General features: G+C 37.3%; 1 pseudogene; it reads right to left on the reverse strand.

The window, feature by feature from the left end:
- Positions 1-583: 583 nt before the first annotated feature.
- Positions 584-1,405, reverse strand: LOC145565290 (MLP-like protein 31 pseudogene; annotated as a pseudogene).
- Between the last annotated feature and the right edge of the window lie 23,681 nt (positions 1,406-25,086).

The raw sequence follows: 25,086 nt of genomic DNA on the forward strand, positions 1-25,086 counted from the left end.
TTCATTTCGGTTTTTGTGTTTTTAATCTATAAGTAGTCTTTCCATGAGGTAGAAGACTTTTAGTGTTTTAGATTTCTATTATTCTATTCCTGATATAAAAATACCTTTAGAATTGTATCCCGCCTCGTATCCTTGATGTAGCTCTTTCCGATCTATCTAATTAGTCCCCTTTGTAAGTGTTTTCAGAAGGGAGAAAAAAAAAAAAAAAAAAAAAAAAAAAAAAAAAAAAAAAAAAAAAAAAAAGACCTTTAGAATTGTATACCCATCCAATCTAAAATTAAAATTATACATGATCAATGTTAGCCTCCTTTGACCATTGAAGCTATAGTCAAGATTTTACAAACATGCATAGGTAAGTGGCCATGCTTACATTGATGAGCTAAATCATGATACCGCTCTTATTTAGTTTTAAACTTGATGCAAACAACAATAACTACTAAAGCATACAACTTCAATTCTTACACATATCAATATATCCTTACCGGAAACAATTACACGCTAAAAGGCAGAAAATGATCACATATAATTTACTTCTCACCAAAACGGCGTTTCACTTCCTATCCTTATTCGATGACATTTTTCTTTACTTCTTTACACCATGATGATGATCGTCGATGTCTTTGGCTGCACCAAGCAAAGAATCGAGCAACGCGGTTGGTTCGGGGATACCAGGATGCAATTTTTCGTACTCGATAATCCACTTCACTATGCAAGTGTCATTGTCCTTGGGTATTACCTGGCATGTTCCAACAATGGTCTTATACTCCTCCAAGACATCACCTTCGATACATCGTTGCCTCACCAACTTTTTTTCCTTGTCAATTTCTTCGATTATATTCTTTGCTACCAGTGGTTTTCCACCTATATATGAACATAAAAAGACATGTAGTAATTGAATAAATTTAGGATACGTATGACGACGATTCCTTAAAAAGAGTTAAAACTGTTGACAGTGTTGAGTTAACTGAAATGAATACTGTATTAATTGAAACTAATAAGGTTGATCGGTGCTGAAATAAATAAGGTAACTAATTATATAAGATGTTTGGTAGCACTAATTTTCTTATGAAAACTTCTGTAATAGCTAATTTTTGTTCCTAATTAAAAAAAAAAATTAAATCCAATAAAATTGTAAACATATACGAACGATGACAAATCAAGAATATATAGCTAGGTAATATTAAGTACTCCGTATATAATTACGACAATACATACCTGTTTTGTACTTCCAAACGATGATAGAGCCTGGCTTACCAAGTTTGCCCTCATGCAAGTCACAACTTTGGATAAAATGGGGTGCGGCATGAGATACATGATGAGGTTTACTCTCATATATCTCATGGTACACATCTCCAGCTCCAGCTCTAATCTCAATTTCACCCTCAATTTTACGTTTAAGACCCATAATTTTTGTTATTATTACAATTATATGTTATTTGCTATTATTACTTTCTCACTTTTATAGGGAACGGACCAGTGCATGCACAATTTAATTAGATGACCCGGTTTGCAATTTTGCATGAATAATCACGTGAATTAGGCTTTCTTTGCGATAATTATATTTTATTTGTTCTATCATTATTCTTTTTTAGATAATTAGATTTTAGTCATCATCATTAGATATTATAGATATCTTTTTTGACATTTTTCACCTAAATAAACTATTAATGCTATCATTATGTACCTAATTCAGCACTCATGTGTGCTAATATTATGAATGTTGTTATCTTTATTTTTATTTTTTTAGAGGATTTTTCCTATGTGGCTGGTCACATCGTGTGGTTGGGGTTACTCAAATTACTCATTTAGGGGTTACTCAAGTTATCGGGGTTACTCGAGTTACTCGGTTAGGGGTTACTCGAGTTAATCCTGACCGACTAAACCCAGACCGAGTAATCCCTCGAGTAACCCCGGATCGAGTAACCCTTCCAGTAACCCCTGACCGATTAACCCTACAAGTAACACATGACCGAGTAACCCCTCAAGTAACCCATGACCAAGTAACCCTAATCTGAACCCCTCAAATAAACCCCTAACTGAACCCCTCAAGTAACCCCCGACCGAGTAACTTAAGTAACCTCTAACCAGGTAACTCGAGTAATCCCGACCACACGACGTGGCTAGTCACGTATGAAAATTTGTGTATTTTTTTTAGAGTGAATAGATATGATTATGTTGACTCAAAAGAACAATACAAGGGGGGTGAATTGCATTGTTAAGGAACTAGGGTAATTTTTGCGGAATTAGTAAAGAAACTCAAACAAAAACTTAAAGTGTAAAGAGAAATTTTACGTGAAAAACTTCTTGGCTCTAATCAAGAAGAAAAACCACGACCACAAGGGCTTTTAAACTCAACTCTTAATAATAATAGGGCAAACAACCTATTACAAATTGAGACTCTACACTCAAGTTCCTCAACGAACTTAAATACCCTTCAACTGATCCCTCAACTAGTTGATCTCTCTAAACTCTCTCTTTCTCCTTGCTTCACTCAAAGCAATAAACAATCTTAGAGTTTACCCAAACTCTATCCCAATACAACTCAAGATTAAACTTTGAATGCTAAGTACTAAGACACTCAAGGACTTTGAATGCTAAGTACTAAGACACTCAAGATTAAACTTTGAATGCTAAGGATTATGACTCTTTTCGAAAGCTTAAAGATTGTAATGCTCAAGTATATTTTTCTCAACTAAAAACCAATTTAATTTATAGAAAAATAGAGGAAGATAAAACAGCCGTTGCCTCAATCTCCACTAAGCCACAATTTCCTTAGAATTAGGATGTGCAGCTTGTTGGAGCTTGGGCTGCAAGTAAAATCAATTCAACAGGAAGTGGTTTTACTGCATTCTAATTTTTCTCAACCTCTTTGACAAAGTAAACACACGTTTGAAGATTATTTTCCAAAAACTGATTTTCCAAAAAGATAAGCTTTAATAAAATCAGAAATTCTTTTTGACAAAAAGATATTTTTACTTAAAAGATATTTTCGAAATAAACATGCTAAAATATGGAAAATAAAATCTTAATAAAATCCACTTTAATCCTATCATAATCAAAGTACTTAACATAAATACAAGAAGCCTAAAAATAAAGATAAACTAAAATAGACTCCTTGAAACTCTGTGAAGCTTCGACTCTGGAGCTTCAGTTCCTCACTCAAGGAACTTGTCTTGAAGCTTCGACTCTGGAGCTTCAGTTCCTCACTCAAGGAACTTGTCTTCTGATTGTCTTCTTATCCTTCCATAGCAGACTTAGACTTTGTTCCATGCTCCATTCTTACTCCAGAATCTCGTAGCATAAACCTGTCAATAATCAATGCTAAAACAGAAGTTAAACTAGTTATGGTTTGCTTAGGTTTCTTGAGTCATCATCAAAACTTAGGGTCAACAGATCAGTTTAGGACTAATTGACACAATGGAACTCTCTAAGGGTACCATGCTCGTATGGTAACAATTAAAGAAAATAACATATGTTAAAAACAAAAGCTGAGCTTACTACCTTCAGTCTGTATCACCTAAATCTTCTCATTCTAATCTTTTTATCCAGATTTACCTTTTTGAACCATAACGTCTAGATGAATGTACTAGTAGAAAAAAGGAAATGTGCACCAGTTCAAAACTGACTTTTCGCACCGGTTTTGAACCGGTTTAGATTTGAGGGATGTGAAAAAGTGAGATTTTTTGCACCGGTTCAAAACTAGTGGTAATTACAGTTTTTAACACTAGTTAACCGGTGCCCAAAAGGGGTTATTGGAACCGGTTCTTGTTCAGAACCGGTGGCCCTTAATGGCCATATATATATATATATATATATATATATATATATATATATATATATATATATATATATATATATATATATATATATATATATATATATATATATATATATATTTATTTATTTTTTTGTATTTTTTTCACTTAAGTTGATATATAAACACTAACATATATATAAAATTGCATATTTTTATAAAAAAAATGTTGTAATATTACAAATTTCGTCCAAAAAAAAATATATAAAAAAATATAGGGTTACCCACAAAGAGTAACATATGCAGCTACACAATAGCAGAACAGCTGCACAAAAGCAGTAGCACAACAGTAAGGAATTGCAAGCAGTAGAACAACAACATTATCACCCTCGATCCATTCCTTACATCCTCCATTATCACCCTCCATTACTTCTTTTGTGACAACTTAACTAACAATTTGAACAAGAACCTACACAAATCAAGTAAACAAAACATAAATCAGATAAACAAAGCAAACCATTATTTAGAATAAACATTTTACAAAATAGGCAAATGATTTAATGTATTTACATCCATGTCATAGTATATTCTTCAATTATAGGAAAAGTACATATCAACACTACGAAATTTTACATAAACTAATTCAATCAAAAATTGATGAAAAAATCAACATAAATTAACTTTACATAAATTAGCATTGCAAAATAATCCCTAAAACAATACCCAAAACAAGATTATAATCAACAACTCAAAATTAATTCAATAGAAGAGGAGAAAGAAACAAAACTAACATCTTTAGGATCAGTAGTGATGAGTGCCATAAATGGCACTCATTTGATGAGTATTTAGGTTGTTTTTACCTTCTTTTCATAGCTTTCTTTCTTAATTAATGCTTATTTTTATGCTTCTTATCCTTAGTTTTCTGTTTCTCTCTTGTTTTGTGTTTTTATGGTTTTTCTTGTGTTTTCTCCTTTATTTTTCTTCTTTTCGTGGTTGTAGGTATTGTACAAGTTTCGAGGCTCGGGGCTCGATATTGGTGGTATTCTAAGTTGGAAGATGCTTAGGAGTAAGCTCATAGCATTGGGAAAGCTCAAGATGTAAGAAAGTGGATGCTCCAAGTTTTAGCTCTTGCGCTCTCAAGTCGTGCTCTCATGAAAGATGGTGTTGAACCCACCGTGGAGACCCGTGGAAACTGCCACCCCCAACATGTATCAAGTGGAGCGCACGAAGCGGCGAAGAAATCGAAGAAACCAAGAAGAGCGCGGGAGCGCTGCCCAGCCGCGCGGACGCGCATGCCCCATGTGCAGGCGCGCACCTCTGCTTGTGCGGGCGCTCCTCTCTGTTTCCGGCTTCGCTCGATTTCGTTTTCTGTGCCCCTTATAAATACCTACTTAACCCGAATTTTGTAAGAATTTTTTAGATATATTTTGATCATAATTTTAGCTTAGTTGAGAGTTTCTCTCTCTAGTTTTAGGGTTAGTTTAGGAGTAGATTTAGAGAAAGAAAGTGAGAGATTTCCATGGTGATTTGAGAGATTGATGATAAAAGGGTAACAATTGTGTTGAAGATCTTCTCTATTATCAATGAGCATTTCTAACTCTATCTCATCTTTTTTTTTGTTTAGATTCATGTTTGTTTGATTTGGTTTTGATGTTTGATTCTTGATTAGTGTAATTATTCTTGATATTTTGTTGATTCTTGATTTCCTTAGCTACTTGTTGATTAGATAATGATTCTTGAGTAGTTGTTTGGCTAGGAATTGGGTGAAACTTGTATGATTCATTGATTATGATTAGTTTGGGAATTATGTTGATTAATTGTTGAGATTAAAGTGATTAATGTAAGTTTGCATGTGAGTAATTTGATTAAGCCTTGAGAATTATGCTAAATCGCATTGTGATTTCTAATGACACGACCAATTGATTTAGGAATTGCAATTATTGATTGGTTTTGATTGTAATTCTCCTACTCTGTTATTCGTAGAGACCACTAGCTTAACGATTAGGAGATAACTCTTTGATTCCAATTGATAGCTTTTATCATTAGTCTTCACAACCAATGATTGGCATGTTCTTTCCAAGTTGTTGCAATTGTCATTATTACTTGTTGATCCCAATTCCCTACTGCTTTATTTGTTTGGTTGTTTGTTTTGTTAGTTGTTAGTGTTAACTCTTCACCTTCGACTTTGACCTAGCTTTGGCGCACAATTGAGAGCGCTTGAACATAATCGTTCCTTTGGGTTCGACCCTTGACTTACCTCTATACTTGTATTTAGGTTTGTTAAGTGTTTATAAATTTTGTTTGGCTTAGGGATGATTCGTCAACGACCTAGTTTTGTAGAGTTTGCCTTATTTTTCCTTTTCCTCTTCTTCCTTTTCTTATTTTGTTGAATTTTCCTTTTATTCTTCTTCTTTCTCTTGGCATCACTCTCCTCATAGATGTGCACTAAGTTTGTTGCATGCCATCATTTAGTCATCTGCATACTTACTTAATTTCTTATGAAATGTGTAGTAGTGCATTTGACAAGCTCTTACGATCGTTGCAATATTATTTACTAGAGTGGTCAAGCTTGGACCTTAAGCAAGCCTTTCTCGGGAAGTAATCCGTGTTTTATTGCTTTCATTTTCTTTTCTTTTTAGAATAGATTTTCTCTCATGGAAATGTTTGTGTGCCTTTTTCTAGGTACATGACTTGATATACTTTGGTGCATTGGTTTGGATCAAGAATTAAGGAATTTTGACTCCTCTTTCCTAGCATGTGGCATACAAGAAATTGCATTGGAAGAAATTAGCTTTGAAAGGTTGAATTGGGTCATTTGCGGGTATTAACACCCACCTAACATCCGGTATTATCTTTCCTTGCTATTTCTCTAATGGTTGGTGACTTGTTGGACGTGTGTTGGTTTGTTGGATTGAGTTATTCCTTTTCCCCTCCCATGGAGTATTTGATTTATGTTGAGCATGTTGTCTTATTCAAGGTTGGGGGAAGGTATTCTATCATATTTGGTGGGATGTTGATTCATATATGTTATGCATGATTAAATATGCATTTCCATGTTCTTTATTTAGAAAAACTCCAAAAAGATTTTGGTTTCTATCAAGGCAAATTTGCAATGTGTCCTTCTTTTGTTCTTGCTTTGGACATAATACTTTTGGACTTGTATAATTGAATGCTTTTCTTCTTAAATGGTAACGGTGTGCACGGTTTTAGAGTATGTTTGGTTGATTGTAGGATAGAGTATGCTAAGGTAGTGTCTTTAGAACTTTTGGGACCTTAAAGCCGGATTCTAATTGTTTGTGGTAAGAAGGTGTTGCTCCCTTTGGTGAAATTGAAACTAACAGTGAGTTATTGCTACAACCATGTGAGGTTTCATTCTTTTCTGACCTTCTACATATTTTGCATGAGAGGCACATGGATCCTTGACTATTGCATGCTTTATCTAGAACTTGACTCTTGTCTCTCAAGATCGCAACCGAACCATTTAGGATGGACAAAGGTATCTTTTCGGGGTGGTAATTTTTTTTCTTCTAAGATAGTTTTCATTTCTTTATTTTGGGTTTACATTTGCCTACTTGCTAACCATTTGAGCCATATACCTTTCTTTTCAAGCCACATCTTTAGATTTTGAGCCTTTTGTTTCATTCTTGTTTCCATTCTTGGTTTTTGTGAAGCAATTGATCATTATTGTTGGAGATTATGGTGTATGAGTTAATTATTGGTTCTTATATTGTAAGCAAGTTTGTTTTGTGTGTACTTTGTGAATAATGGAAAATGCCAGGTTGAAAAAGTCGTCCATAGTTAAAAAAGGCAAGGACAATGCAATAAAGTGAAAAATAGAAAAATGAAAAAAAATTGAGAAAAAGCAGAAGTGATAAAATGTTAAAAATGAAAAGTTTAAAAATATTTTGATGTAAATGTATTTCTCCCTATTTTAAGAATTGAGCAAAATGCTTCATTTTATCTTGGGGGGAAGCGTTCTTACGCTTTTGTATATGTGTTTGTGATTTTGGCTTTGAAAAAGCTTGGGGTGGTTGGTGTTTTTGTTTGATGATTACTTGGTTTTGGTGTTGAGATTTGGCCAATCTTTGCTTCACAATTTAGGTATACCACCAAATTTCAAATTTTAGCCTACCTTCACCCTTTTCGCCCTTACATTACAACCCTTTTCAAGACCTTTTGACCTTTTTGGTTAAGTCACAAGTCGGTGGAGGGAGATGTAAGTCAAGCCTATGGAGCGGTGTGCATAGTCAAGATGTCGAGTAGCCCTAAAATCACTTCTTTTCCAGTTCCTTCGAAGAATCATTGAGATGCTCACTAGAGGTGGATTCGAAACTAATTGGGAGAACGTGGTAAGATTGTTTGAGATGAAGGTGAATTGTGTCTCATTAGTTTTCTATGCTTAGCATATTTTATGTTTCAATCAATCTTGGATATCTTGAAACGTGCACTACCTTTTTTGTTTAAAATGAATTGCATTCATTTGTGCTTGTTCATTTGCAAAAGTCCATTCATGAATATTTGTTTTGTTTTCTTTTCTTTTAATTTCTTTTTCATGCTTTGCCTTGTTTGTTTTTTTTGAGAGAGTTGTGTGTTAACCTCTTCGGAAACCCTCACGAGACCTCACTCGTCCTCATTGGCAACTTTGGGGTTTTAAGGGCTTGTTGTAGGTAAAAACAACCGTGATTCCTACGAAAGTGAGTTAGTGTATATTCTTGTCTCCTCTCTTCTAGTTTTGTTTGTTTGAATAAGCTCATCATTATTCCCTTACTTGTTTTTGGTTTTGCTCGAGGACGAGCAAAATTTAAGCTTGGGGGCATTTAATGAGTGCCATTTATGGCACTCATTTAATGAGTATTTAGGTTATTTTTACCTTCTTTTCATATCTTTCTTTCTTAATAAATGCTTAGTTTTATGCTTTTTCTCCATAGTTTCCCGTTTCTCTCTTGTTTTGTGCTTTTATGGTTTTTCTTTTGTTTTCTTCTTTATTTCTCCTCTTTTCGTGGTTGTAGGTATTGTATGAGGTTCGGGGCTCGATATTGGTCGTTTTCTAAGTTGGAAAATTCTTTTGGAGTAAGCTCATAGTATAGGGAAAGCTCAAAATGCAATAAAGTGGATGCTCCAAGTTCTAGCTCTTGCGCTCTCAATTTGTTAAGTATATCACAGTGTTGTGACAGAGGTAACTCTGTTAGCTTTACTTCTAATAAATGTAGAATCATCAACAATGACAGTGGGAACATTATTATGGAAGGAACTTGTAGAGGGAACACATATATTGTGGATCTTAACGAAGTTCCAAATAACAGTCTGACTTGTCTTAGTGTTATTGAGGATGATCCTTTGCTATGGCATAAAAGATTTGGTCATGTAAGTTTTTCTTTACTTGATAAGCTTAGAGCCAAGGAACTTGTGGAAAGTTTACCTCTCATGAAGTTCGTATATGATAAAGTATGTCATGCATGTGTTAGAGGGAAATAAACTCGTGTTTCTTTTAAGTCTAAAAATATGGTCAGTACCAAAACACCTTTGGAACTCATTCACATGGATCTCTGTGGTCCAATGAGAATCCAAAGTAGAAGTGGTAAGAAATATGTAACGGTTATCTTTGATGATTTCTCAAGGTTTACTTGTGTTTTATTTCTTGTTAGCAAAGATTAAACCTTTGCTGAGTTTGTGGCTTTTGTAAAGAAAGAACAGAGAAGAATACGTAATCAATTTGTACATCTAAGATCAGATCATGGGATAGAATTTGAAAACTACAAGTTTGATGAATTCTGCAAAGAGCATGGAATGGATCACAACTTCTCTGCCCTAAGAACACCACAACAAAATGGTGTAGTACGTAGAACGCAAGAATACAAGCCTTGAGGATATGGCTAGGACATTGCTAATCTCAAGTGGTTTGCCTAGAAACTTCTAGGCAGAAGCATTGAATACAGCATGCTATATATTAAACGAAGTAAATGTTAGGACCATCACCAACAAGACTCCTTATGAACTCATCAAAGGGAGAAAACCTAATATTTCTTACTTTAGATCTTTTGGTTGTAGATGATTTGTTCATAATAATTGTAAAAGAAAATTGGGAAAGTTTGATGAACGTAGTGATGAGGCTATATTTTTAGGATACGCCTCAAATAGTAAAGCATATAGAGTTTATAATAAAAGAAAAATGTGTGCTGAGGAATCTGTACATGTTATACCTAATGAAAGTGAACAATTCGTTGATGTGCCGGATGGTAATGATAATTTTGAAATTGGACTTGTGCGATAGTATGATCCAGATGAGGAACTAACATCACTAAAGAAGCAGCAAGCAGAAAAAGAAGGTGAAGTGAATCATGAAGAAAATGAAGAGCAAACTACAGAGGATGCATAAGGAACTCCACTACAAAATCTAGATCAAGAACAGGTGGAAGTTTCAGAAGAAGTTCAAGATAAAACTCAAGATGAAGTTTCAACAGAATTTCCAGTCAACAACAATAATCAAGAGAGACTGTATCCTATCAATGATTTTAAGCATAAGTCCTGAAAGCATTAAAGTTCACATCCAGTAGATGCAATCATGAGTGATATCACTAAAGTAACTCAAACCACATCTCAGCATAGGAACTTCTGTGCATTCTATGCATTCTTATCCTCCATGGAACCTAAGAACCATGTTGAAGCTTTGACTAACGCTGACTGGATTAATGCTATGCAGGCTGAATTAAATGAGCTTGAAAGAAACGAAGTTTGGCATCTAGAACCTAGACCTGTTGATCAAAAGACGATAGGGTTGAAGTGGGTGTTCAGGAATGTAGGGAATATTTTAAATCACCCAACTTTGAGCCCCACTGTGATCATGCATTTAAGCATAGTGGCGTCCAAAGGGAAGGAAGCTAGAGCAAATGAGTCGCCAACAAGTTTTAGGAACTTGTAAACCATTCACGAGGTGAAGGTTACACCCCTTCATGATCACAGAGATCGCTATAGCTGCATATTCAGGGTTGAAGGAACAAATCCAACCTAAAAGAGATTGAACCTGCCCTAAATAGGCCTCTACTTTGTTCTTCTCATATTCATGTGCGCTTTTCGATGAACATACAATCAATATATTAACCTAAACCTGCTTAATCTATGTTGGTTGATTATTAATGCACAAACAAATCTATTATTGGCGATCACTTGAATTAAAATCATATTAGCCTAAATAAAATTATTAATTATCTTGTTAAGCGTGATTTCAGGTACAAATTCTCTTTAAACCTGCAAGAGAGAGTGTAATCAAGCAATAGCAATAATAATATCAAGCAACATAATATTGATACAATAAATCATCATCATCATAATATTCTCACTCTCATTAAAACATAATATTATAATCAAGATCCTAGGCATGATACTAACATGATTAATAACAAATCCTAGCATGTCACTAAAAAATAAAAATCAAATCTTTAACCCTAACATGATACTAGAAAGCAATAAAGGCATCCTAACATGATACATGGAATTAATTAAACAATCTAAGGATCACTTCTGAAGAAATAGAGCAATTGAATTACTCACTTTGAAGCCTCGTATCTCTTTCTATTACAACAATACACACGTTAGTAACTTCAATGAAAATATTAAATCAAACAATTAAAACAATAATTTAAATTAGATTTGGGACCAAACCCTCAGAAATATCAACCTTTCACGTCGAGGTCTAAGGCAACTTCGAGCTTAGCTAGGTGTATTCGAGACTCGTGATGGACGTATGGTGTACTTTGAGAAGGCTAAGCATAGAAAGCAAGAGATAGAAAATAAGCTTTAGCTTAAGAAGAGAAAGAAAGAATATATGATTGTTGATGATTTGAAAACGGAGGAAAAAGACCCTATTTATAGAGAAAATGATAGAAAAAGAGTCAGAATCAGACTTGGAGTAAAACTGGCTCCATCGCGACGCTACAGGACTATTGACACGCGATACCTCTATAGCATGGCGATAAGCCCATTGCGACGCAATGAATCCATCCCGGCGCGATGGTTGCTATACGATAAAGTTTCCGTACGAATTCCCTTTCATAATTAAATTAGGTTACTTAGAGTCCGTACTTATCTTTAATCAAACCGGATTTAATCTTTTAAAAACACTTATTTTATTCCAAATAGAAGTCTTTATTTTTTCAAAATCAAATATAATTATAATTACTAATCCTAATCCCATTAGAACTCAAAATAACCTTCTAGATAATTCTAGAAGACTAAGATATCCTAATGACTTTAGGAATACAATTAAAATTAATGGACCTCTACATGATCATTGGGTCATAGGTAAGGCTCGGTTTTGGCCCAGTTTAGTATTTTTGCCATAACTTCCTCGTTATAACACGGGATTGGGCTTATAATATGTCGTTGAAAAGGTCTTTTCAAGCCCCATCGAACTGCAAAATTATTAGACCTAGATTATGGACCAAAATAAACTGATTCAGAACGCTTCAACATTGCACCTCCTTCGATGTTCAATGACATGAAAGGTACTCTTTACTGGGTTTGGTTTTTGGGGAGACACAATCAGGTGTCTACAGAAGCCCCCACTTTGACTGAATTTGGAGAAACATAGGTTTTGAAAACAAAAGTCAAAGTAGCGATAGGGATGGAGAATGATTCAAAATGCTCTACGATCCTAAATCATTCTTGTAACGCCGATACCTGCAAACTAGCGTTAATTAAACAGATAAAAGGGTTAGAAACGCGTATCTTGCACCGTCGAGCATACGTCTTTGAAGTAACCGATTTTGTTGCATTTAGTTGTGATGACCTCCACAGTGCCTGGTGAACGCTATCTAAAGGTAACAATGCCTCGCTATCTTCATTTGTTGTGACAATTTTCCACAGTACCTCGGGAACACCGTCGAAGGTTACCGTACCTCGCCATCTTCAGTTTTGTGGACATACCTTGCCACGACAGTACCTCACCGCTATAAACAATCTCCTCTGTACCTTGGGACATCATCGAAGACCGCCCGCTGCATGTCACCATCTTTAATTTCTTGTCTTTACCTTGACTTGACCATTTTGATTGATAACCTTCACACCCTAGTGAAAATCATCGAAGACCTTGATACCTTGTGATCCTCAGTTTGCTAATGCTTTGTCATGTTGAATGCGTGCTCTCCCAATACTTTGGTGTAATTTACTTTGCAAGTACCTCTGCTCAATTTTGATGTAATGAGCTGGTACTTTAGCGCTTGTGCTTGCTTGTGAACCAATACCTCGGTGCTTGTGCTTTGTGATGAGCCAATGTTTAGGCGTTTTAAGTCAAATGAGATGATCGTTGTCAGGCCGATCACTAATCGCGATTGTAATCGAGCCGACTACTAATCATATCAATTGCTTTAAGGGGCTAAATGGCGTACCAAGGAACCCAAAATGTTGAACAAATGTCCATATAAACCATTTACGGGGGCTAGGAAATGCATCGCTGAAGGAAGGAAATCCAACGCGTGCCGCCACGTGCTATCACGTCGCGACAGCCTTATCGCGGCGCGATAATTTAATCGTGTCGCGATAAAGTCGCGATTTTCGGATTGAAACCCCCTTCTTCTTCATTTCGCCAAGTTGTTTCTTTTCTTGCTCGAATTCGCCGAAAACTTCAACTCATTTGTTCTCCTTCATTTCTCAACGAAATTCACTCAAAATTTTTGCAAATTGACGTTGTTCATCTTTAGTTTTCCGATCTATGTAAGTTTTGCTCTAACTTCTCTTGATTTGGAAGAATTTTGTGCATTTTTATTCGCGGATTTCTAGAAAATTGGAGTGTGTTTTTGCTTATTTTGCTTTGTTTGTTGAATTTCTTGGCATGAAATTTTTTAATTATGCTTATATATTACTTTATGAGTATTTTGAGACTTGTTTGGCTCGATTTGGTGAAGAAATGAGTGTCTTGCCATTGTTGAACACCTTGAGTTTGTGAGCACAATGTGACTCGTTCTACATGTTTTTGCTTGATTTTTGTGCTTAATTTGTCACAACATTTGTCATAGTATTGCAAGAAATTGTTTGGTTGCTCAAAAAATCTTGTTATTGCTCGAATCAAAATCATGCTCTGTTTCAGTACTACGTACTCAAGATAGTATCATGATTTTTTTTTTACGAACATAGTATCATGCGGCTAAACAAACTCAAGATGCTGTAGAACCTTTAATTTATCGTTCTTATATGTTCAACATAATTAGTATGGCTCGACGTCGAGTTTCTAGCTCACGCTCTCGTGGGGCACACCGAGAGGACGAACCCGTCGACACGGGTGAGGGTACTTTCACCAGCCTGGGGGTGTTTCATGAGTGGGATGGACAAACTCTGTACTTCTTGGCTGTCCATCACATCTCGAAGCGCGTACGACGCGGCGTTGTTGAGGATCGGGTCATTGCCATGGGTGAGAAACCATGACATTAGGCGGTTGTTCGAGCTTTACCTCCGGGATAACTCGGAGCTATCTGCGCTTTAGGAGTCATGCGGCTTGACTCCCTTCTTCCAGGATGCATTGGTGCTTTAGCTTTTGCAGTCGAGCCATTACTTGGTTCGAGCGTTGGTAGAGTTCTTCTGGGATACTACCAACACCTTCCACTTTCCTTAGGGTAAGATGACGGTCACCCCCCTCAACTTCTCTATTATTATCGGACTCGAGTTCCGATCTACTATAGTTCCTCTTGGCAGGGATCTCACCCTTACTTCGCCGGAGGTCTACGAGCTGTTGAATCCTATTGTCGTCCGGGCGCTCGCTGAAAGCGATTCAGTTTGGACCAGTCATCGGTCTATCCGTCGGTACTTGCTGGTGGAGGCCTTTCGGGACGATACGACCACCCCGGAGCAGCGAGTGCGCATCTTTGTTTTGATTCTTTTGTCAGAGAGTTTCATTCCTAACAAGGGTAGTCGGGCACTACCCTACTACCTTCCTGCTCTCCGCGACCTTCAATTAGTCGGGACTTTTGATTAGGCTTGTTTGGTCTATGCCGACTTCTTACTTGGGCTGCGACTCACCTGTCGTTACCGAACCTTTGTGGAGGAGGTCACTGTTTCCTGTTTCTGGAAGATCGTAGAGGTATACTCTATTCTTACTCAATGGGATAAGATGTCTTACTCGTCGGCTTTTACTGACTCTTAAGATTTTCTTGTCATCACAGGTCTAATTCTACGAGTACTTCCCGTCTTTGACGCTAGCACGATCTCTGCCTAGGGGGCTCCCAATTGCTCCAAGTTGGGGAGGCTGCTTTCCTTGTGTGGTGGCCACCGCTCATGTGCGAGAGGCGCTTTTCACGGTTAGGATCATCTCTTTTGCCATCATTATTTCTTTTAACCTTCTTGTGGGGTCTTTTACTCATAGATGCTCTTTGCAGGATCCTGACGTCTTTTACCATCCTTGGGTGGGATTTGACAGTTCTGCAATTGGCCTGTCAATACACCGCCCAGAGGCGTTACTTTTGGGGAACTTACGACGCCGTGGTGTACCTGGGGGAGAGAGTAGTGGTTCAGCATTCCTCAGAGGTTTTCTTCGTCCCAGCTCGTCCTCCAGCGCATATGATGGAGCAGGCGCGCATCCGAGCTCACATGGAGTCGTCGCTGATTGGTGCGGATTGGCGGAGCCTTAACCATCCTAGCCGATCTTATAGACAGAGGCTTATGCCACAGTTGGCTCCGCCGCCTTGCGTTGAGGCGGAGGGGGTTTGTTTTTAGTCCTTTGATTTTTCTTTCTTAGTAGCCCCTAACGATATTAAATTATTTGAGTTTACTTTCGCAGGCTGCAGCAGCTACTAAGTTTGTGCCTCCATGTATGTCCATCGTGTACTAGGGGACATACGGACCGATTGAGGGGGTGGGGCCTCCTGCCCCTGAGGAGTGGCGTCTGATCTCGAGGTCGATCCCTCGACATCAAAACAGGGTGAGTTATCTCTTTGTAATTATCAGCATGTATCTTTTTATTTCTTCTGACTTTATTGCATTTGCAGTTCTCACAAGAGTTGATGACGAGGATGGCGGCAGCCATGGATTCCTTCAGGTACTAGTTGGTGAGGCTGAGTCACCAAGCCTCATGTCGTCACAGTGGCGATGTTGCACCGGTATGCTTCTTGACTTCTATTATTTTAGTTTATTTGCCACTTTGTATCTGACTCAGTTTATTGTTTTATTTAAGCCTTCCCCTCTGTTATGTACTCGCTCAAGGCTAGAGGGCTCGAGAGAGAATTGGATTGAGGCATCGTCGCACCTCGGTCAAGACTGAGGATGGGATAGAGGCGTCGGATCTTACCGTAGTACTGGATGATTCCAGCTCTTCTTCTGAGGGAGCGGCAGTGAGGCCTCCTGGTCGAGGTAGTCCGACATTGGTTCCTTTCAGAGATGGCGGGACGTACTAGGTGGACTCGTCGTGACAGCCGCAACAGCAGGGTCATACGGGAAGGGCTGGCCCTACACTCTCGATTCCGGCACATGGGGGTGCTAATGCTGGTCAGGGAGTGACTCCTCGAACTTTACAGTTCTATGATAGTTTTGGTGTTCGTCCTCCGGCGCCATAGTTTTGTTGTACCTTTATTTATTTATTTATGCATTTTTTGCTATGTAGGACTTTGCTTTCTTTTATGGATTTATGACACAGTTAAACATGACGTATATATACACTAGACTTGCTATGTACATTTTTATTCTTCGCATTTTATTTTTACATTTTATTATGTGCATGTGAGTATGTGAAATTTATGACAAGTTTTGCGCAAAAATTTCCGTTATTTTTATTATCATTGGAGGGTATCTGACTTTCTCCCCAGAAAGAAAAAAAATGAAAAAATAAAAGGGATTTAACTTAAAATAAGTTTTTCCAAGTCATAAATGTTTGAGGATTTGTATTTCCAGAAATAGAATTGGTTAAAATTTTAAATTTCCCCGAAATGACAAAGTATAAATCTGAGTCAAAGTCGAATTAACATGCTCCTCATGACGTGTTATCAGCGTTGGCACTAGATTTTTATCGTAGCGCGATGGTCTCGATTTCTCCGAAATTTGAATAGAATTCGGTTTTGCGTCGATGTGTTTATAAAAAAGCCCCCATACATGCCGATTCTAGTATAATTCGAGCAAATAACAATATAGATTTTTAAATCCCAATCAAGTAGTAATGGCTAAGAATTTTTGTGATACAACCCGTGACTGGTGTCGGTCTTTGACTGCTAAGGAGTGAAAAAAGCTTGACTTTTTCCACATGGGGGGTTTATTTGGCATAAAGGGGTAGATCTTGATATTGACTTTATTCATGTTGCCATAACACATTAGGATTCCAATACCCATTCCTTTAGTTTTGTCGATGATGAGATTAGCCCTTTACCGGAGGAATTTAGCGCGATTCTTGGTTTTCCTTCCTTAGATCTAGCAGTAATTCCCACAATATACGAGTACTATTATAAGGATTTTGAGCGGTTTTTCAACCTTAAAGGTAATGATTTGAAAACTATAGTTAATGGTACCGAGGTTGATCTTAAAAAGTTTGCGTCTTTTTATTTTAATTGACCAAATTCGGAGTGTTTCCATGTTTATAAGAGAAGAGCCTTCCTTTTTTACATGGTTAGCCAGTATTTACTCACTACTGGTAGTATGCATATAGGTCAAGCTATTTTAGCATGTGTCATGGAGCAAATAGATGCCGAGAGAAATCCCATGCCATTAATTGTTGGTGAGACAATGCTTAGCTTGGATAATTGAAAAAAGACCCCAAAGCTCCACTTCGAGGATCTCTAATTTTATTACAGGTAGAAAATTAATACTTTTAATAGAAATTTAAAATACAATTTTGTAACAATAATAACAATTCTATTTTATTCATGTAGTTTTGGCTAATGAGAGACTTGGATTAATAAGTCCTCCTGACAATATTGAAAAATACAGTCCAAATTGTCTTGTAAGAAGAAAGAAGCGCTTCTCTTTGAAGATAGGTCGCCGGGAGTGGAGTAAAATCTTTGAAGCTCGCGACTTCTCTCTCAAGTGGGTCATCCCTTGGTGGAAAATTGAGAAGATGGTTGGGACCAATGCTCAACCTGCCTGTCGTATTCCAAGCTTAACAAAGATGACCTTTTATTTCCCTGTCGGGTAAGCAAACAATATGGCCTTGCACAAACTATTCTTCTAGGGACCTTCGTAGACCCTATGAGCATCCTGTTTCGCACGACATTGAGCGTTTTGATGATTATTGGTATGCTCGTCCCTAATGGGAAGTTGTCTCTGATAGAGTTATTCCCCTTTTGTCTAGAGAAATGAAGTAATGGTTGCATAGCAGATTCCAAAAAGACAAAGGTAAAGCTCAGAGTACAAGTGCAGAGAAGACACATATTAAAGACCGTCTAGGTGACAAGATAATCCCTGCTAAAGACCGTCTGGGTTCGAAAGTTGAATTCAAGACTTCTGTTATGCCTAAGAAAAAATGTGTTGCTAAAGGCAAGAAGAAGAGAAAGACTGACTCTACAGACAAAAAAGTGTAGGTTGAAAAAAAAGTTGGTGTGTTTGTGCCGGGGAAACTATTCCTACCAAGGTAGCGGTTAGATCATCTAAAGGGTCCCTATTGGTGAAAGATTTAGATGATGAGCAAGAAGTAGAGAAAAATTAGAAAAGGGCTAGAAAGGAGAAGGCGGACTAGACCACTGCGTTGCTTTCAACTTATTAGCTATTTTATAATTTTTAACTCAATTTTCTTTTTAAGCTTTATATAATTCCATCAATAATGTAATTTTCATTTATTAATTCAATTTTTAAGCTTTTTAATTAAATCAAATTTATTTTAAATTCTTTATTAAAGCAATGAAAACAACTTAAATAATTCCGAAAAACATTTTGAGTATGTAAGTCGTCATCTCCTGAAATTGACCAAAATTTGTCCAGATTTATAGCAGTAATTCGACACTAAAAATCCAAATCCAACGCGATGCGATGATCCTATCGCGGTGCGTTGATCCTGTCGCAGCGTGTTGATCCGGTTTTTGATGCGACGCTGACGCTGACTAGATATGTTGATGCAACAGTGCAATATTTATAAAATTTAAAGTAGTCGCGCCTCGTAAAGGGTTGCCTACGTATCCTTGTTAAGGAATCAGGCCAAATGTAGTTCTCTTGAGTATAGTACTTAAGTAATCATGGGTAAAATTTCTTAAGTTAGTCAAGATTTGTTAGGTTTGAGAATTCATTCCTATCCATATCAGTTAGTTTTGCGGCACCTCTTGATAGGATAGTTTTGACGATGTATGGTCCAGACAAATTAGGCCTAAATTTGCCTCTTGGGTATAGAACATTTTTCATATGCTTTTAACACCAAGTCTCCTACTTTGATGTTTCTCATCTTGACCTTCTTATTAAAGTGTTTAGCCATGCGAGTTTGATAGCATTAAGTATGATGTAGAGCTTCCAGTCGTTTTTCATCGAGTAGAATTAGATCCTCATACCTTTCCCTTATCCATTCAACCTCATCGAGTTTACTTTCCAACGCGATGCATAAGGAAGGTATTTCCATTCTACAGTTGGACGACATCCATTCCATAAACTAGGGAAAATGGCGTATTTCCTGTGGATGAATGGATTGATGTGCGATAACCTTAGAGAGTGACATGGAGTTTGTCAAGCCAATCCTTGTAGGTTTAAGTCATCTTTTCAATGATAATTTTTAAGTTTTTATTGGCTGTTTCTACTGCATCATTTGCTTGAGGTTTGTATGGAGAAGAATGATGGTGTTAAATGCCAAACTTTTGAAGCAATTCTTTGCATTCTGCTTGAAAGTGAGTTCCATTGTCACTTATCATGCCATGTAGGACTCCATATCGACATATGTTATTTCTTTCAATAAAGAGTGTTACATGTTTTGCCGTGAGTTTTGCATATGAGACTGCTTTAACCCATTTTATAAAGTAGTCTATTGCAATGAGGATGTATTCATGGCCTTCTGTCCCCAAAGGGGTTATTTTTCCAATGATATCTATTCCCCATGTTGAGAATGGCCATGAAGATGTATATGTGTAAAGGAGGGATGGTGGTATTTGGAACACCTTTTCAACTGTTGATGACAATCCCTATTCATGGTAGTCATATAATATCCTTGCCGCATGATCTTTTGGTCTAGCATTTTGCCATTCATATGGGTTCCACATGCTCCTTCATAGATTAACTTCATTGCCCTTTGGGATTCTTTCTTGCCTACGCATAGGAGAGCTCTACCTTTAGGTACCCTTTTGTGCAACTCGTCATTTATGAGCATGTATTGGGAAGCCAAAAGTCTTAGAGAGCGTTTAGCTCTTTTGTCAACATGAGGTGGGTATTCCCCTTTGGTGACATAATTGAGGATGTCGGTATACAAAGGTTATTCCTTTTCCTTCTCTTAGGCTATTTCTTCATCTTTGATAGGTTGAATGTAAGCTGGTTTATGCCTTTTCTCTATTTTCAAAGGCATTTGTTCAATTTCCTTAGGAATCCTAACCATCGAGGCTAGTCTTGCCAAGGTATCAGCATACTGATTCTCTTCTCTTGGTAAGTAGGTATATTCTACTTTCTCGAGTTGATCAGTAAGTGTTTCCAAATATGTTTGGTAAGGAGCAAAATTTTCACTTCTCACTTTCCATCTTTTCGAGATTTGATTAATGATGAGGGAAGAATCTCCAAATATTCGAAGTTTCTTCACTTTCAATGCCAAACCAGTTTTGAGGCCTACCACACATGCTTCATGTTCTGCAGCATTATTGGTAACGTCGAAATTTAACTTGATTGAGATTGGGACATGCTCTTCTCTAGGGGACACTAATAGGACTCCTACACCACATCCTTTCTTGTTTGATACTCTATCAAAATATAATGTCCAAGTATCATCTTTTGTGAGCATTAAGTCTTCGTCCGGGAAGTTATTCTCGTGCATTGGTGTTGAGTCTTCGATCGAGAAGTCCACTAAGAAGTCTGAAACCACTTATCCTTTAATGGCTTTTTGAGGCATGATTCTTACATCAAATTAGGCTAAGTTGACTATCCATCTAGATATTCGCCCGTTGAGTGTGGATTTCTTAAAAAATACTTAAGGGGATCCATTCGAGATACTACATATATTGTAAGGACAAGCATGTAGTGTCTTAGCTTGCTTGTGGCCCACACAAGTGCGAGGCACAACTTTTCAAGAGGTGTGTAGTGTACTTCATACTCGAGCACGCATCTTCTTACTTAGGTAGTAGATGGCGTTTTCCTTACCTTCTACTTCTTGTGCGAGCATAGCTCCCATTGTATCTTTAGTGACCGTGAGGCATAGGCGAAGAGGGATTCCTTAGAATGCAGGTGCTAATACAGGAGGATTAGTGAGGTAGGCTTTGATCTTATCAAAGGTTTTTTTACATTCTTTGTCCCATATTACCGGCACATTCTTTTTGAGCTTCTTGAATATTGGTTCACATATCGTGGTGAGTTTAGATATGAACCTACTTATGTATTGCAACCGGCCAATAAATCCTCGAATCTGTTTCTCGATCTTGGGCGGCGGCATTAACATGATTGCCTTGCTCTTGGTTGGATCAATCTCTATTCCTCTAGAGCTAATGACATAGCCTTAGAGTTTTCCTGAGGTGACTCTGAAAGCACATTTGGCCGGGTTTAGCCTTATGCTATATTTCCTTAATCTTTTGAAGAATTTTCTTAAGGCTACTTGATGTCCTGGACGGTCTTTTGATTTTACGATCATATCGTCCACATATACCTCAACCTCTTTATGCATCATGTCATGGAGTAAGGCAGTTGCTGCTCTTTGGTAAGTGACACACGCGTTTTTCAACCCAAATGGCATCACCGTGTAACAGTAAGTGCCCCAAGAGGATCTGGTTATAACCTGTGTACCCAACCATAAATGAGAGAAGCGCATGATTGACTGTGTTATCTACTTGAATATCGATGTATGGTAAAGGGAATTGAAGTCGTCCTTTTGACTTGCCTTATTTAGATCTCTGTAGTCGACACACATCCTTACCATACCATCTTTCTTAGGAACTGGTACCACGTTAGCAACCTATTCAGGGTAATTAGATACCTTGATAAAACCTGCAGTTATTTGTTTTTGGACTTCTTCTTTTATTTTAAGAGCCACGTCGGGTTTCATTTGACGTAACTTTTATTTTACATGTTACATTCATGGAATTAATGGTATATTGTGTTAAGCATTTTCTCTATTAATTCCTGACATATCTTCATATGACCAGGCAAAAACATCGATATATTCTTTTAATAGATCAATTAAATTGGTTCTTTCTTCTTTATTAAGAGACGGACCAATTTTAACTTCTCTTTTTTAACAGTTGGATCTTTTGAAATATTAATCATTTCGATATCCTCAATTATCGGTGTTTTTTTTTCAAGTGTTTCCACTACTTTAATTATTTCTTTGTCATTTTCGTTGTTATCAAAGCAATGCTCCTCATCTTAGGCAAGAGAATGACACGAGGAGTAAGTGGAAGAAGACATGTTATTAAATTCAGAAACCAGTACATCAAAAAGAGAAATGTCCATTGGAACTTGACTACTGACTATCCTAGGAGCAGGTTCTAAACTAGGAGAAATGGAAGGAGATGCAACTATAGGAAACTTAGAAGGCTCGATAACACAAGACTTGAATTCAGACTCAGACTTAGACCATTCAGACTCATCGAACATTGGTCCTTGTCCCATGGCGATTGAGATTCTTCTTCCACTTGGTGTAGTCACCTTCAAGGTCTTTCGCCATCCTTGAACTAATCGTTCTGCCGAAGTAATGAGCTTCAAGGGGTTAAAGTTTTCACTTTGCAATACCGTTTAGATAAGCGCGGAGTTGTCGTCAACACACTTAGGCTCATTTTTCTCATAGCCAAAAAGACCCATAACATTGAAGTCGAATCATGGAGGTACTTGCTCCTTGTGGATAGGAGTTGGGATCTCGTCTAAGAAATTACAATCCAAGAATATTTCGAACCCTGGTTGTCTTATCCCATCTTTGACAAAAGGTTCAGGGAATACATGGAACGGATAATCTTCCCCTTCTTTTATAAATTGTCCATTTAGGGTGAAAGGGTAGTGATCCATTGGGATTGCTCTTTTTTAGGTACGAGCATTTCTCCGTGCATTAATCTTTTCCCGGGCTCGCTTAAGATCCTCTAGAATTGGTTCTAAACCAAGTCCAAAAGTATCTAACTTTATTCCTTTTTCTTTCCTAGAGTCATTCTAGGAAAGTGTCCTTGTCTCCTAAGAATAGCGTTAACTGTCATATTCGAATGGAGGTCATAGCGAAGAGGGGTCTTTTAATCGTCCTCTATTAAAGAGACCTCTTCAACATTAAAGCCCCATAAATCTTCATCGTTTTTCATCATGCTCCACATTTATAATCGGTTTATCTACTGCTTTGATTCTCATGGGGGAAGCATCGATTGTGATAGGAATTCCTCCGACTATAGCCTTGACTTAGTGATGGAGAGATGAAGGGACATCCTTAAGGTCATGAAGCCAAGGGCGTCCCAACAATAAGTTAAATGAGGCTTTGATATCTACCACTTGAAAAGTAGTAGCATGTTCAATGACTCCTGCCGTAACATTCATAGTGATGGTCCCAAGAGCTTGACGACGAGTGTTGTCGTAGGCTCTTATGCCTTGTGTTGATGGAGACAAGTCCTCATCTTTTATTCCCAACATTCTTGCGGTTCGGAGGGAAATCATTTATCACCAACCCATTATCTACCAGAGTAATTGGGACGTTCTTCCTTTTATAGATCACAGTGAGGTTCAAAGCCTTGTTATGTTTATCACCTATAGGAGGTAAGTCCTTGTCAAATAATGTGATAAAGTTGATGGGAATAGGAAGATCGCTAGTGAGAAAGTTAGCTAATCCCTCAGGAGTGGTTTTTAAATCTATCCCTACTTTAGCCAAAGCGTCCACTACTGCGAGCCTATGCTCGTGGGATGTGGCTAATAGCTTCTACACGTTCATCTCAACCTTAGTCTTTTTAAGTTGTTTGACAACATCGTTGTCTTCTATAAGTGGTATTGGGACTTTTTGAGTGGTAGGGATAGGTTGGTTTATGATAAGAGGTTGCATTCTTCCCGATCTTGTGAGAACATCTATCAATGAATCTTCCTCGTCCCAAATGTCATCGACAGGATAGATTGTGGAGAGTGGGGTTTCCTCTTCATATTTAAGGTAGACATCTTCATCATCACTTTCCCAGTATCCCACTAGTAGAAAATAGTAAATGGCAAGCAGTTCAAAACCCGAAAGGGAAGCGGTTTTTGAACCGCTTGCGCTTGGGGGGCTTCCCATTGTCCATTTAAATGGCAAGTGGTTCAAAACCGCTTCCCATTTGAAGGTAATGACAAGCGGGTTTTCTCCGAGCCGCTTCCCAATACGCCTACAAAAATTTAAATTTTTTTTCTTTTTTCACTCAAATTGAAATACAAATACTAAACATAGATAATAACATAAATATTTTCATTAATCAATTATTATAATATTACATTTTCATTAAAAAAAATTAATAATAATTAAAAAAAATTTGTAACTGCATCAAAAGCACAAAAACCTAACAGGAAAATTTATACACTCAATATAATTAAAAATTACAATTATATAAAAAACATACAAAAGATTAAAATCTAAAATTTGATTAAAAATAAAAATTAAAAAAATAAAAAAATAAAAAAATAAAAAAAAGAAGAAGAAGAAGAAAGAAACTATATCTAAATAATTAAAAATTACAGTTATACAGCGAGGCAGTGTTGTTGTTGTTGTCGGTGTTGGAGGTGCTCATGGGTGTTGGTGGTGCTTACCACTACAATCGAACAACCACTGTAATTTAAACCAAAACCTCATGAAATCTGAACCCAAACCTAGGAAATCGAACTCCAAAAATCTGCATCAAAACCCCAAAATCTGAACCCACGAAATCGAACTCTAAAAAACTGCATCAAAACCCCAAAAATCTGAACCCAAAAATCAAAACCCACAAAATAAAAATTGAAACCCAAAAATCCAAACCCAATCTCTTGGTATAGCTGTGGGTGTTGCCGCACTCGATGTAGTTGTGGGTGTTGTCGATAAGGAGATCAGATGGAGAGAAGAGGAGAAGAGAGAGGGAAGGAGGAGATCAGATGGAGAAAGAAGGAGGGCGTGACAATGGAGAGAGGAGAGAGAAGGAGGACGTGAGAAATGAGGGAAGGAGAGGAGAGGGAAGGAGGACATGAGAAATGAGGGAAGGAGAAAAGAGAGAAGGAGGACGTGAGAAATGAGGTGAGGGAGGAGAGAGAAGGATATGGATGCGTGAAGGATAAGGGGGCGTGACAAACAAGGACGTGTG

Source organism: Chenopodium album, chromosome 10, assembly GCF_948465745.1.
Source record: "Chenopodium album chromosome 10, dcCheAlbu1.1, whole genome shotgun sequence".
Taxonomy (NCBI): Eukaryota; Viridiplantae; Streptophyta; class Magnoliopsida; order Caryophyllales; family Amaranthaceae; genus Chenopodium; species Chenopodium album.